This window comes from Alosa alosa, chromosome 18 (genome assembly GCF_017589495.1).
Source record: "Alosa alosa isolate M-15738 ecotype Scorff River chromosome 18, AALO_Geno_1.1, whole genome shotgun sequence".
Lineage (NCBI taxonomy): Eukaryota > Metazoa > Chordata > Actinopteri > Clupeiformes > Clupeidae > Alosa > Alosa alosa.
In genome coordinates this window covers 29652186-29663218 of record NC_063206.1, presented here as the reverse complement: position 1 = coordinate 29663218, position 11033 = coordinate 29652186, and the positions used below count along the sequence as shown (strand labels likewise).

The 11033-nt window shown below is 37.5% G+C and overlaps 1 protein-coding gene across 5 annotated transcripts in view; it reads left to right on the top strand.

Annotated features, from left to right (window-relative positions):
* The first annotated feature begins 3711 nt into the window (after positions 1-3711).
* LOC125311190 (centrosomal protein of 55 kDa-like) overlaps positions 3712-11033 on the top strand; it is a 71665-nt gene continuing 64343 nt past the window's right edge. For 4 of the 5 annotated variants that reach the window (XM_048269010.1, XM_048269014.1, XM_048269012.1 and 1 more), the window contains exon 1: positions 3712-3806. The gene's annotated coding sequence lies outside the window, so the exon portion shown is untranslated. Of the gene's footprint in view, positions 3807-4392; positions 4481-11033 lie in introns of all 5 variants that reach the window. The other variant, XM_048269011.1, reaches the window with a different exon arrangement.

Below are 11033 nucleotides of genomic sequence, written 5' to 3'. Positions count from 1 at the left end.
AGCAATTAGAATCCTAGGCCAGGTGGCCAGGCTATATTAAACCTCATCTACCTAGTTCAGTCATTCCAACTATATTAAACCTCATCTACCTAGTTCAGTCATTCCAACTATATTAAACCTCATCTACCTAGCAAATAATTTAACCTTTTACACTATCCACCTATTTAACTGTTCAGTCATTCCAACTACATTAAACCTCATCTACCTAGTTCAGTCATTCCAACTATATTAAATCTCATCTACCTAGCAAATAATTTAACCATTTAAACTATCCACCTATCTGTTCAGTCATTCCAACTATATTAAACCTCATCTACCTAGTTCAGCCATTCCAACTATATTAAACCGCATCTACCTAGTTCAGTCATTTCAAATATATTAAACCTCATCATGTTGGTTGCCAATTAACACATCATCTGTTTTAACAATATATTTCACACCATATGTTTTGCATTTTCATGCACTGGTAATTCCCTGGAATTGCGTTTTCTAGTTTAAACATACTATTTACGAATGTAACAGGGTAATACTTGGAAGGGCCAAGGGGCCAATCACAGTAGCCTGACTACGCCACCCTGAGGCCTAGTGCATCAGGGAATCTTTAAGAGATCGTACCTCTAAACCGAGACAGCTCTTTCAGGTTCGTAATTACACCATGGAGACATGATTCCAGGAAAACAAAGGATTTATTAATACACAAACAGATGGGGATCTGAGGGTGGCAACTATGGACGTCCACACAAATATTTTACATGCAAGCATTAAGAAAAGCTCACCTATTACACAGCAAAGGCACACCGCAAAGCGATAAGCAATATACAAAACCACACCACACGTATGCTCAGAGTAGCCCCCCTCAGAGCCACCTCCCTACTAAATAAACATAAAAGTTACAAACAGAAGGACAAGACAGGCAACACAAAAACCAAACATAAAATAACCAAAGCAAAACCAAGACAAGACAGCAGCACGACCCATGTTCCCCATCAGCATGACTGTGCTGCCTAAAAGAACAGAACACAGAAGATTAAACAAAGAACACACCACAATATACATAACATAAAACCACAAATGTCTATGGGGAGACAGCATAACTGACGGTAGCACAGACAGGGGCTACACCAGTGGAGTCTACATTGCTACTGGCTGCTGCCCCTCTTAAGTAGTACTCCACTGGTGCCAGAATGATCAAATGCCTATGCCCCGCCCCCTTCATTAGCACTTCCAGGTGCTATGGGGAAATAGCAGGCAGAGAAGGTCTACCTGCTACACATACATCATAATAAAATATTAAAAATGAATTATGGAAGTTTAAGTGTAAAATAAAAAACTTTGACATTTCAAAAATCGCTTAAATTACAATCTGATTAAACCCTTTTAAAGCTAAACAGTTAATCACTATTTAAATTATAAAAATAATATAATTGGCACCTAAAATGACATACTCTTGGCCCTGAATCTGATCAAACTGGTCTCAAACAGAAAGGAGTCAATGGTGTAACCGGTTACATCATTTGACATGTCTACTTAAAAGCAACATTTGCAGGCATTATTATGGACAACAATGTACACACTTGACCTTTATGTGAATATAGTTTTTACATTAAATTCAATATTGTATGATTATTATGATTTATCAATATTTTCAGGAGGTCATACCATTTGACATGTAACCTAAGCTTGCCTGACCATGGCCTAAAACACTATTTTGTTAGTTTTTTTAAGAGAGTTACTAACCTTGACTCAGCAGTGTGGGTCTTCAAGGGTCCTTCTCTGACATCATTTTCTGTCACATGAAATACATAATACTTACAAAATGGCTCCTTAAATGGTGGTTACACCACTTGACATTTCAAGTGGTTGATGTGACAGACATGATTCCCCATATTAATTAAAACAATGGGGTTCTATTACTTCTATTAAATATAGAAAAGTTATTGTGCAAGATCATGCCAGATTATTTTAGAAGGGATTTTGGGCAGAATTTCACATTTGTGAAAGTGTAATTATTTGGTTCATGTTTTTGTGGTTACACCGTATTGACATTTTTACCCAAATTCAGTTAATACTCTCTCAAAATGTAATAAATCCAAAACTTTAAGATTAGGGTTTGATGAAAATGATATTTGAAAATGTTAACAATTTTAAATGTATCTATATACAAAAAAAGTCATTGACCCAAACATAAAAATATAAAAAACATGCAATACAATTTTTTCTCATCTTAACATAAGTAACCGACTGAGAAAGTTTCATGGTGATCCGGTCCGTGTAACGCTTATCAGTTTGATTTTCTAAACAATCGGACATTTGGAAAAACAGAAAAATGGATTCAAATATCGAATTTTTCATTTTTTCCACCTTGACAAATGAAAAACTTGGATCTTGGAACTGTTTTTCCAATTTTCTGTTTTTATTCAGAGGATCAGGACTTTAGAAAATGAAAAAATTGCATCTGGGCTCCAATTAGGCTATTCAATACTGCAATGATATTCTCTCCCTTGTTCCACCTAGTTACCAACGATTGGTTTGCTTATCATGGGTGTGATCTGGACCACTTGAGGCTGCCGCAGACCGAGAAGTTGATTTGTCCATTATGGGCTAGGCCTATAAGCCTACTATGAATCTCGATTAGTGGCAAGGCATGTTGCGCTCTAAGCCAGGGTATGCTGTGACTCAAAGTGGCTGTTTTAGCGTCGTATCACCAGTGTCTTATGCTGCCAACCAAACCTGGTCGGGAGCATGTGCTCACGTGTATATGTGTACTGTAGCCTATGTGTCTGTCATGCCTACTGGTTAGTAGCCTGACGAGCCAGACCCACATTAAAATGTAGGGTCTGGGCACTCACCGTTCGCAGTGCTCAGTCCGAGGGGCGGGATCAGTTGTCTTTCAAATTCCCTCTGCACGCAATAAGACAGCGGCAGCGCTATGAGTCCCATGCGTTTCCCACCAGCTTAGCTAGTTGGCTAGTTCAAACGTTTGCCAACTTAATAAAAGCTTAACGCGTATCACACTGTTCGCCAACAGCAACATCCATCTTATTTGTTTTCAAGTAGCAGGGAATTCAAGCCAAACCGTTGCAACTCTGCCATCAATCATTATGCTAAGCCCACCTAACGACTCTATACATGATTTCATTGGCCTGATTGAGTTTCGATTTCTGGAGCTCACAAGCCAACGGAGAGTTGCTAGACTAGCCCTGGCCCGCTAGGGGCGCGTCTAGATTTCTTGGCTAACTGGTTAGCGCTTCGGACTTCCAAGATCCAAGTTTTTAATTTGTCAAGGCGGAAAAAGTGAAAAATTGGATATTTGAATCCATTTTTCTGTTTTTCCAAATGTCCGTTTGTGTTTAGAAAATTTAACTGAAAATGAACTGATAAGCGTTACACGGACCCTATACGACCTTACACAGACAGTGATATCTATTTATTTTTTTTACCCTCACCTGTAGGCCTACTGTGTCTTGCCTTTGCCTATTTATGCTAATTATGCAAATTGCTCAAAGTGCAACTTTAGGCAACCAAGTTGAATTCCATCCACTAGGCCTATAGATGACATTTCTGCAATAAAACTTTAGGGTACTCAACATTTCTGGGTTTATTATTGGGCCTATTGGGATTATGACTAGACAAATGGGGAAACATAGCAGCTGGTGCATCAGAGACGTTCCTGACATGCAACCGTGACGCAGTAAGTTAGCACTACACGAATCAACACGATGTAGGCGGTAAATGAGGAGTAGCCTAGTCGGGTGCAAGTTCAACCTGCAGGAGGATACCAGTGTAGGATCACCTTCATTTAAACAGTATGTAGTAACATATGGCTTGGATGTTAGTAATCATTCCGTAAATACAGAAAGAAATGAAAAAGCACCACTGATGTGCAGGGTGTCAAGCTAATTGATTGTTTATTATGAATAGAAGCTATTGGTAGCTAACCTAGCTAACAAGTTGTCACCATTGAGGAATGTAACCGTTTCTAGATTCTAACGTTACCATTAACTGATAACTGTATGTGAAGAGGTAACTCTAAAAGATGGCTGCATGCCTAATATACTTTGTCATAAATACCTAGAACTATTGTTTGCGGAATGGTGGTAACTTAGGCCTATCATCTCCCGACTTTTGAATGTTTGTAAATATCAATGCAATTTAGCATTGACTTTACTTAACGTTAACGTTAGGAATAAAGCTATCATAGCTGCCCAAAGCCTGTTTGTTAACTTAGCTCAGAGGACGATCTAAATGTAACCTATAGCTAGCTGGCTAGCTATCACATTCAGTGAGATCTACTGGCTTTAGGGTGTTTGCCAGCGCGGTGAAGTTGGCTGGACGTTTGATATTCAGTTGATATGTAAGGGACTAATGTATTGTCCACCGGGTAATGATCAGAAAATAAGTCCCGACAGGGAGAACAGAACCCCTACGCGCAACGGACAGGGCGAACAGGACCCCGACGTATTTCATTCATTGATTTTAGGTGAATATTTTTTCAAAATTTGAATCCTACAGTACTTCCATGTAAGTTGATATTTCAAGATAATTTAACTTGTAGTAAGTATGTGAGAGTTTGGGAAGTACTACAGAATGAGAAAAAAAAATTCATTTATTTTTGGTTAATATTTTTCAGAGAAAATTGAGTTCTGCTTCCATGACATTTCAGGATAGTTTGACCTGTAGTGCTAGTAACTTAGTGTGAGAGTTTGGGAAGTAGGCCTAGGCTACAGCAATCAGAATGAGAAGAGCACTGTCATGTCATCTGGAGAAATATAATTTGGACGCCGCCATTGACCGATCCGGGCTCCCATTGACTTACATTGAACACATGTAAACAAAACGTCAATTATTTGCTCAAACTAACGCTGCTGACTTATGCCAGCAACCATTTCACTTTGATAACAAACTACATTTTCGTACAGCATTTATACAGCAAAAATAACTGAATTTGGATCAAGCAGGATTTTGGATCAAGCAAGATTTTGAAACAGTGTGGGCAGTGAAAATAGTTGGCAGGAGTCATAGTTGATGACAACTGACAGTTTGAATGGCTGAACAGTTTAACTCATTATGCCAAGCTGTTTTCGGAAGCTTTGTCCTAGAGTGCCAGCAATCTAGACCATTGTTGATGATTTTTGTACAGCCACAGCATATTCTGTGTTATAGCTATGAACACATACAATAGCTCGATTGTGGTGGGTGCAAACTTTCTCAAAAATTTCTACATGGCTCTGTTCCTGAGAAATCCCAAGCTAAACAGTGGCTAGTTTTCATCAAAATCACTGTTTTTTTTTTTCTAGAAATGGAGATATAATGTCTTTCATATGAAATATGAAGTGTTGCCTGTAAACTTTCCAGGAAGTGATCAGTGAGACCTGGCGAGACTGCCACCTAGTGATAGACCCACGAAAATGGCCTGGTTTTGAGATGACGTGCATGCATCAATGATTCGACCCAAAGCCGCAACCGAGTTATGATAAAATGTCCAGATAAAATGTCCAGATTGTGCGTTTTCATGAGTTTTTGATCGTCATATATTTCATTTCCATTCATCACAGAGTTCCCAAAATCACATACAAGGTGTGTTAGAGTGTCTAGTTTCGTAATTTAAAAAAAAAGCTAAAAACGTAGGCTAATATTACGTTTTTGGCACTCAACGCATGGGAAGGAAGGCACTCGATGAGTTAATAGTTGAGTAGTTTAAATGGCTACATTATTTAATAGGGAATTATTGTAGTGAGGACTTTTATTTTGAAACAGTTGTGGGCAGAGGAGACAGTTGAACAGGATCTGTAGTCTTAAGAGAGCCAGATTGTATGCTTAAAGGAGCGATTTGTAGGATTGTTACTAAACGTTCTGTAGGCCAAAATCAAAACACTGGTGAACATTCTCAAGACTACCTAGACGCGAGCTTCTTCTGGGTTGCCAGATGTAATGCAGACTTAGTTAACATTTGTTGACCTGCAGCTGCTTAAACATTTCTCCAACCATGACCCAGCTACAGATTACGGAAACAGTGAAAACAAAAAATACCTCTGTAACCAACGTAACATATTTAGCTTAAGTTAGCGATGCAGATGAAGTTTAGCCTATAGGCTAGCCTACCTGTCGTGGAGAAATATGGCCAGCATGCGTCAGACTTTATATTCTTTGTTTAACAAAGACGTCGCCATCTCAGGAAGCTCCTCCGATGTCCACTTAATTGGTTTCTTGTTTTAATTTTGGAAATTTGCCTGCCTCTCGTAGGCTACTCGTTCATGACTACAACTGACAGCTGTTGACAGTTGGCCTTTGCTAATTTGGCAACCCAAATGGGGGGACGCGCCAGCCCATTATTAATACGCTATTCTATAATTAATCGTTCAAAACATAAACGAAAATTCCAAGAGATTCCGCCCCGTAACTAATTATTTTCACTGGTTTTGCTTTGATATATGAAGTCCAAACTTGGCAAGGGGACTTGTTAACTGATTGTGTTGACACACTAGGGAATAATTTGGCCTCTATAGGGGACGCTGCAATACAGGAAGTGAGCTAATATCTTAGCAATGGTTTGATGTACAAACTTCAAACTTGGTATAAGGACTTGGTACATGATCGTGAGGATGCACTAGGAAATTTGCATCATTTGGCCTCTATAGGGGGCGCTGCAATACAGGAAGTCAGCTCTTATCTCAGCAACGTTTTGATGTAGAAATTCCAAACTTGGTATTCACCCCTTGCAAGTGACGTCACGTTTTGTTCGCGCCACAGCAAAATAGCCTAGTGGACGGCAAGAACACGAATCAAATCAATGGGTTGTAATGGGACATATCGCACAGCTAGGAGATTATAGTGAGATTTAACCGTAGTAATGCCCTTCCACGACTGTTGGCTTATTGTTTGGAATACAACAACATCCCATGTTCTTGCATAGATATATTTTGGTTTGTTTTCTTTGTGTTTCGGGAGTATTTCAACCACAATTGCATGCTTATCTCCTCAGTGTATGAAGCACAGCAGCGGTTGCTATAGCAACCATAGACTCTGAACAGGACGGCAGATAGCACTTAGGCAAAGTCTTTGGCAAGATTTGAATGTAAACAGATAATACCGTTCAAGTTTTTTTTAAATTTCCTATTTCTTTTTATTCTTTAACTTAAGACATGTAAGAAGTAAGTTTATTCGCTGGGCAACGTACAAACTGACGAGTTACATTAGCCCTAGCACTATGAGCTACGATAAACGTTAGCTAGAATAGCTAGCTTCTAAGTGTAGCAGCTAGTTATTATTTCATGTTCTGATATGACATTCTTAACGTTTTGACTATGTTACAACTGATAAAAGCAAGACAAATAAAGTAACCAAATCGCTTTGCAATATTTTAGTCCAGAAATACTTATTGGTGTTCATTTACCATAATGTTAATTACAGTAGCCTAACGTAACGTTATCTCCCCTTGCTGTTACCACCAGTTTTAATAACTTTACATTTGCGATCATGACCCATTTCATCTAACAACACCACTGGCATCTTCTTTGACTATCAGACCCCAAACAGCAATACATTGAACTACAAAGATGTTATAGTAATGGTGGTCAGTTCATCATAATCTTTATGACATAATGTAATTTGCCGTCCGTCTCCCATTTTTTTGCCGTCCAGCATGGAGCCGTCACGTGACTTAAGTCACGTGTCTGCAAGGGGTGAATAGGGACTTGGTACCTGATTGTGAGGATGCTCTAGGAAATTGGCATCATTTGGCCTCTATAGGGGGCACTGCAATACAGGAAGTGAGCTTGTATCTCAGCAACGCTTTGATGTATGAAGTCTAAACTTAATACAGGGACATAGTAGCTGATCGTGAGGACATGCAAGGGAAGTGGTCTCATTTGGCCTCTAGGGGTGCTGTAATAAAGAAAGTGAGCTCACATCTAAGCAACGGTTTGGTGAATGAAGTCCAAATTTGGTAGAGGGACATGGTAGCTGATTGTGAGAATGCACAAGTCCTCTAGGGGCACTGTAACAAAGTAAATTAGCTTATTTCTCAGTCGTTCTTTATCCAATTGCCATCAAACTTGCTGTGCTTGCTCATGCTGCTTGCAGCTGGGTAGATGACAAATAGCAGAATTCAGACTGTCCATGTGTCACACACTTATAAAAAATGGCAATTGTTAAGAATTGATATGGAAATGTTGTAGGTCTGGTAGGTTCAAGTTCTGTCATATTAAATTTATTGGATTTGTATTTCACTTTTGACTTAAAATAATCATCCAAACATAAAAATGTCATATGGTGTGACTGTCCACCATGTGTCAAGAACTTCCTAAAAAGAGTGTATATCCATAAAAGGTATAATTACTTTAAAGTTTTACCATGCATATAAAATAATTGGATGTTTTTTACAACCACAGAAAGTTTTGATGTTTATGCATGCTGTCCAACTAAGTTATAATCAAATATATTTTGTCCATAAAATGGTTGTCATATGGCGTGACACTATATTGTATATTTTGACTGGGCATTCATTTGGACATTATTATTGTGAAGAGGACCCTGCTTAATCAGGAAGTAACAATAGAATGTCAGGAGTAATTGGCATGGTCAAGAGGTGAGTTCAGCTTTTTTAGATTTTTATATAAAAGCTTTGAATTGGACATCATCAATCGTGGCCAAATTTTAGTGTCTTATGGTGTGACATCATTTGCCTAAAAAGTAGCTATTTTCCACAAATATTCTTCATGAATTCTTAAAAAGCACTGCTGCCATGTGGTCAGTTGCATGCTAAATAATAGTTAGCTGTATTTAACTGTCTAGAAAATTAGCTTAACTGTCAAAATGTCATATAGTGTGACGCTGCATCATATGGTGTGACAGCTTTTTTCAAGTCACACTATATGACATTTCTGTCACACCGTATGACCAAATTGCATTTTTACATAAAAGTTCTTGTAAAAACATGTTTTAAATTCAGATATTATTTGTTTTTTTGTTAAATCTGTGATAATTGGGAAAAAAATGTATCTGTACAATTCATATTTCTCATACTTTTTTCTTTTATGTTACCATGCCATGTAAGTTTAAAAAATAAATACTAAACTTTCATCTATTTTGCTGTTACATGCATACACCATTCATAGAGTGACTTAAAAATTCATTGTTAATGATTTTATTGTCATTAAAAACCCTGTTTTGCTCTGACACATGGTGGAGTGGTGCAGTTCATCATATGGCGTGACACCATGTCATTTGGTGTGACATTAAATAATGTCACAAAAAAGACTTTATAATTGAAAAATCATTAAAACATCAATAGCACACAAAGGAAATGGTATCTGCAAGAACCTCAAGAATTTTGAGTGAGTTCTTACAAGAAATATCAGAATTAAGCTAAAATATCTGGTTACACTTAGGAGCATTCTCCACCTTGACAAAATAACTTGTTAAATTTTAGGTTTTTCTTCTAAATATTCACAAGGAAATGTTGCAAATCAAAGCAAACATGATTAAAATGTACAGTGACATAAATTAAAGTAGAAAAAAGTATCTAATTTTCATTTTATTTCAAATTATTTTCACGTCACACCATATGACAATTTTAGGCACTAACATGACAAATTGACATATAAATATATATTTCACTTTTTAAAAAAAAAAAAAAAAATGTATATTAGTCAAGTTTAGAGATACAGCAACACATATAAACACTTTTTAGGGATGATATTTGAAGTTTTTTTAAATTCCTTTTTTCAGGCTTATTTGTCATCCACCCAGCTATATTTTTAAAGTTTTATTTTAAGGATTCTCCCCATTCTTCATCTGAAATCTCTATACACAACTCTTTCCCCCATTGTGTTTTTATATTAATTTCCATAGGTGTTGCTTCCATGTGTGTTTTCTGCCATTCCAAATAAAATGAGCTGTAATCTTGTTCCAAAAATTAAAAAAAGACTCTGGTAGGGTAACTGGTAATGCCTGAAATAAAAAGAGGAGTTGTGGGAGGACCATAATTGTTTCCACTCTACTATATACTCTATTAGGGATTAATGTCTTTAAATCCTGTCTTATCCTGTCTTGCAATAATCATTTTTATATAGTTTTTATACCAAGGTACTTTATCACCTCTATATCCCACTTAAAATTATAGCATTTTTTAAGACTTTTTCAGGCGAAGTTAAATAAATAACTATGCTATTATGTAAGGGATAATGTATAGAACGCCGGTCATTATGGGGAAAATAAGTCCCGACAGGGCTTAACCGGACCCGACCAGTGGAGGGGTCTTGTTTCGCCCCCTGAAGGGACTTATTTTCCCATGATGACCGGGCGTTCTATAATGCTATCCCGCTTTATTATATACGGCTACTTGCCAAAACGAAAAAATAAACTCCATGATATGTCTCTTTACACTTATTTGTTACCGCTTTAAATTCGTGGCTTTTGCTGAGAAACAAATAGTTCGCAACACACGCTGAACTTGAATCAAACATTCTTTAGAACACAGCTGATCAACCGTCTACTTTCACATTTGAATGAAGTTCCAAGCACAAACTCCGTTGCCATTGACAGCGGTCATTCTTGTTTTCAGAGGTCCTTTCCCAAGAAATAATGACCGCTACAACTTTCGGAAATCCCATTCAAGTCAATGGAGCATTCTACTTGCATTGTGAAGAGCCGTATAATAATTGCATATAGTGCCAGTTTATGTACTTACTTCCCAATCTCTACTCCTCTAATGTCTGGATTTTGTCTTATTGCTATTGCTAAAGCTTCAATGTAAATAGCAAACAAAAGTGGGGAAAGAGGATCACCTTGTCTGGTGCCTCTTTGGATACTAAATGTTCTCGATAGCCTACCATTTGCTTTTACTTTGGAAACAGGTTTACTATAAAGAGCTTGTATCAATTGACAGAATCTCTCATTTAAGCCAAAGCCCCTCATTGTCTTAAACATAAAGGTCCAATTTACCAGTCAAAAGCTTTTTCTGCATCCAAAGTCAATAAAAGGAGGTCTGTTTTTTTTTTTTTTTTTGTGCGTGATTCATTACATTTAGAGTT